Consider the following 5,522-nt stretch of genomic DNA (forward strand, 5'->3'; position numbering starts at 1 on the left):
TTTATTTTATAAAACCCTCACCTTGATTCAGTCATCCATCCTCATATTCAGCCTCTCATTGATATATATATATATGCAGACTTTATCCCACATTCTTGTAGCCCAGGATCCTTCATGGATTATCTGGGACTTATCCATCTCTTCATTTACCTGAAGGTATATATGCCTTTTCCCATTTTCTTATTTTCTTATAGTCATACTCTTCGATGGCATTAGTTTCTCCCTTTGAAATGTCATGTTTCATCGAAGTTACCTTTGTTTCGATGAAACCATCATTTTCATCAATGAGCCTTGTGGTTTCATCAATCTCCTCATTTTCATCAAAACTTTCACCTTTCATGTTCGTCATTGTAATGATCCATTGGTTCATCAAAACCTTGTTTTTGATAGGTATCCCTTTGTCGCTGCGTTTCATAACTGCCTTTTCAATCTTCAAGTTTATCGATTATGGCTCCTCGTTATTCAGATTTTGCTTTGGCATTCATGAAATTCCTTATATCGATGAAAGATTAATATCTTCCTTTGACCTTTTGTTTTTACCGATGGCATGTCTTTGAAACAACAAGTGTACCATTTTGGTAAAATTAGACATTTTGGTGAGAGGTTAGGGTGCACCTTTGTTTCATCGATGTTACCTTTGTTTCGATGAAACCATCGTTATTGTAAATGAGCTTTGTGGTTTCATCGATCTTCTTATTTTCATCGAAAGCTTTACCTTATATGTCTATTTCGATGTAATCCTCCTTCGGTTCATCGAAACCCTATTTTTCAATAGGAATCCCAACAGTCTTATTGATCTTTAAGTTTATCGATAATGGTTCCTCATTATCCAACTTTTAAATTTGCATCAATGAAATTCCTTATGCTGGTGAAAGAATAATATCTTCCTTCGACTTTTTGTTTTTACTGATGGTATGTTTTTGATGAAAAATCTCTTATGTTTTATCGACCTTTTGTCTTTTGATGGAACTATCACAGTCGGTCAATAACTTTAGTATCTCTTTGACACCGTTCTTCTCTCAAAAAATCCTATCGATGAAACCTTCCCTAGTTTCTTCGATCTCATTGTTTCGGTAGAACTATCTTACATGTCCTACCAATACAATAGTTTCTTCGACAACCTTGCTTCATCGATGAAACCTCCTTTGGTTTCTTTGACATACCCTCTATCGATGAAAATAATTCTTTCGATAAGTCCCTTTTGAAGTTCATTGAGGCCTAACTCTCCTCGATAAATCATCTCATCGATGAAACATCGAGAGGTTTCTTCGATACAACAGGTGTACCATTTCGGTAAAACTAGTCATTTTGATGAGAGGTTAGTGTGTACCTTTATTTCATCAATGTTACCTTTATTTCGATGAAACCATCTTTATCATCAATAAGCTTTGCAGTTTCATCGATCTCCTTATATTCATCGACAATTTTTCCTTACGTGTTTGTGTCGATATAATCCTCCATCGGTTCATCGAAACCCTATTTTCGATAGGAATTCGCATCCATCTTATCGATCTTTATGTTTATTGATATAGGCTCCTTATTATACAGCTTCTGCATTAGCATCGATAAAATTCCTTATGTTGGTGAAAGAATAATATCTTCCTTCAACTATGTTTTTTACCGATGGCATGTTTTCAATGAAATATCTCTTATGTTTTATCGACCTTTTGTCTTTGGATGAAACTATCATTGTCACTCAATAACTTTAGTATCTCTTCAACACCCTTCTTCTCTTGAAAATTCCTATCGATGAAACCTTCCCCAGTTTCTTTGATCTCATTGTTTCGGTAGAACTATCCCCTTCGGTGAAATCTTTACATGTCTCACCAACACCGCAGTTTCTTCGACAACCTTGCTTCACTGATGAAACCTCCTTTGGTTTCTTCGACATACCTCTATTGATGGAAATAGTGCTTTCGATTAGTCCCTTTTGAAGTTCATCAAGGCCTAAGTCTTCTCGATAAATCATTTTCTATTTATGTCTCTCTGTGTGAGGTTTTGATTGACAGTTCCAATTGCTGTGGTATTATCCTTCCATGGAAGATAATTTTTTTATTAAATATTACTAACAAGCTTGGCAAGTGTTTTGAAAACTAACCTCACAGGAGGAGCGAGGCCATGTTTAACAAGTGAAAGGATGATAGTTGTGCTAAATAGGCTACAAATAACATGAAACCAATGGTCAAACTCAGGGCACAAGGAGGTCAATGATAATTGTAAATGGTAATAAGGGCTTGTAAGGGAAAGAAAATATCTTCCCATATGTTCACCCTCAGCCCGAGGGGCTACTGTATTGTTCAAATTTGTACATATTTGTAATAACTATAGAAACTTTCTAGACTATGGTCCTGGGCAAGGCCGGAGGCTTTCTTGCCTCCACTCTTTCCTACCAGTGCCCGCACGAGTGGAGTATTGTAAGCTTTAAATTATGATTAATAAAAATTCTTGGCTTTGGCCTCTTACCGATCAAAAAAAAAAAAGACAAGTATTTTTTTTCTAAAAAACTGAGATATGATTTGTTTTCTTGTATTTTTTTCCTTGTTTTATTGTCCATGTGATAATAAAACAAGGAAAAAAACAAGAAAACAAATCATATCTCAATTTTTTAGAAAAAAAAAACTTGTTTTATTCCTTTAAAGAAATTAGAAATTTCCTTTTAAAAGATAAAATTGTTTTCTTTCTAAAAAAATGAGATGATTTGTTTTCTTATTTTCCTTTCCTTGTTTTATTGTTTTATTATTCTCACAATGCAAAAATATCCACCTTGAAAATAATTTACCTGATACCTGTTATGCCCACTCACAACCTTTTATACAAGTCAAGAGAAGCCAAACTCCACGTCAGCTTCTCTCACAATATCTCTAGCCTTTCCACACTCATATCACCTAATTTCCAAAAACAAGTAGGCTCATCAGATGCTACCATTGTTTTAACTAACTCAGTACTCCCTTTTAGCCTACAAAGGTTTCCAAATTTTGTAGCCTCCATGAGAACTAAACTTCCCTTTGACACTTTCAATACTCCACCTTGACTAGAGAAGTTATAACCATCAAAATCCAAAACTCCCAGATAAACTAAATTCTTTTTCAATTCTTGTACATGTCTTACCCCTGTTAACATCTTTACAACACCATCAAACATTTTAATTTTAATTCTTCCAATCCCAATAGTCTTATAAGAAGTATTATAAGTCCCATAAGAACAACACCATCAATAGGTTGATAAGTAGAAAACCAACTCCTTATTATAAGTGTGGTTGTCATTGCACCAAAAGATCGACCTCTTAATGCTCGATACAACCACTAGACTTATCGAATCCACATGAGGTGGTTGAGCCATGCCACAAACCTGAGTGTTGTGCTACACAGCACAAGGAGACCAAGGGTACACACCTTGCAAAAATCCCCCTAGTACAAGCAAGGGGTTTCAACTTGTGACCAAGCTCTGATACCACCTATTATAAGTGTGGTTTCCATTGCACAAAAAGAGTGACCTATTAATGCCCGATACAACCACTAGACTTACAGAATCCACATGAGGCAGTTAAGCCATGTCACAAACTTGAGCATTGTGTTGCACATCACAAGGTGACGAAGGGCGCACACCTCCCAACACTTGTATGTGGAAACATGTGATTAGAAGCATGAGAATCAAACAACCATCCTTCATGATTTTGTAAGATATCACAAATAGACAAAACCTCATCAGCCATACCTGAACTTATCTCAGCAAAATTTGATTCATATTTGGATTCATTATTATCTTCTTTCCACTTCCAAAAATCTTTCCTGAAATGTCCTAATTTATTGAAATACGAACATCTTCCTCTACCCTTTTTGCCTTTTTCTATGGACTGCCATCTAGCCACCATTGCTTTTGGTATGGAGATTTGTGTATTAGACATCCTCCACACCTCTTTAGACAATAAATTCCCCACCAAAAAAATTAAATTCGAGGGTGTCAATTGTGATAAAGCTAATAAAAGTGACTAAGTGATCGTGTGATTCATGCAATGAACACAATAGTGTAACCACCTTGTCTTCCTCTTTGATTTGTACACCCATACTAGTTAATTGACAAATAAGAGTATTGAAAACATTTAAATGATCGAAAATATTTATACCCTTTCCTCATTGACAAACTATATAGTTGCCTCTTCAAGTAGATTCGATTTGTCAAGGATTTTGCCATGTAAAGACTCTCCATCTTTCTCCACAAGCCTGTTGTTGTTACCTCTCCAACAATATTAAAAATAACCTCATCTGCCAAACACAATCAAATTGTGATAAGAGCTCTCATATCTATATCTTCCCAGTCTTCATTAGACATATTTGTAGGTTTCTTTGACTTTCCTACGAATGCCTTGTGCAATCCCTATTGCACTAACAAATCATGCACCTTAAGCTTCCATAGCTCAAATTTGTTCTTTCCATTAAATTTCTCCACCTCAAACCAAATCATAATACATTTGTTGCAAAAATAAGAACTCTAATACCACTTGTTAGGGAAGCGGAAGCATAAACCTAGAAAATTAAAATATTGCAACACAAATTAGTTGCAAAGAAATAATATAGAGAATTAAATGAAAAACAAAACAACACATAAGAAGCTGATTTATGTGGTAAAACCTTGACAAAACATCAAGGAAACATCCACGGGACAAGGTATCCTTAATTTTGTTGCTCAAAGAAAACAATTACAAGCTCCATGGCTGTTGCTATTATAATTGGTCTTGCAATTTTACAAATCTCAACAATTACTCTTGCAATTTACAATAACATCAAACTTACAATCACTCTTGCACTCTGCAATTTAAAAAACTGCTCTTGCAATCTGCAATCTCCAACTCTTACTTTGTCTTCAAGACAACTAAGATATAAATAATATCTTTAAGATAACAATCATCACTTAACATAGAAAAACACTTGTTTTATTCCTTTAAAGAAATTAGAATTTTTTTTTCAAAAGAAAAAACTATTTTCTTTCTAAAAAACTGATATATGATTTGTTTTTTTTAATTTTATTCCTTGTTTTATTTTTCTCACAATCCAAAACAAACTTGCTAATGAAAATTAAACATGGGGTGCTGATCAAATCATCTCTCGTCTTTGGTAGCCCCATGACTGCAGAAGAAGATCGATATGACCAATTTACATCACTTTGGGATTTCACTTAGACTAGCTAGGAAAATTTAGACAAGAAATACAAGGCGGAGCTTTCAATGCCATGGGTGATGGACTAGAACCACCAATTTAAGAAAAAGGGAACATCAAGATATACCGTTCAACCTTACAGTGGCTAAGATTGATTTCCAGTTGATTCATAAAGGTCGGTATTGTACAGTTGCTTCCATTTGGCTGAAGTATTTAGGAAAATTGAGAGTAATATAATTGCTTCGATCGAAATATTAAAAATGTTTATCGATATATGACAACTTTCTTGAAATGAAGTATATCGCACCTGCCTATAACACTTTTCTTTGAAATGTATATAAATATTTTCTGCCATTGGTTTTGCTTAGG

The sequence above is a fragment of the Cryptomeria japonica genome, chromosome 10 (genome assembly GCF_030272615.1).
Source record: "Cryptomeria japonica chromosome 10, Sugi_1.0, whole genome shotgun sequence".
Taxonomy (NCBI): domain Eukaryota; kingdom Viridiplantae; phylum Streptophyta; class Pinopsida; order Cupressales; family Cupressaceae; genus Cryptomeria; species Cryptomeria japonica.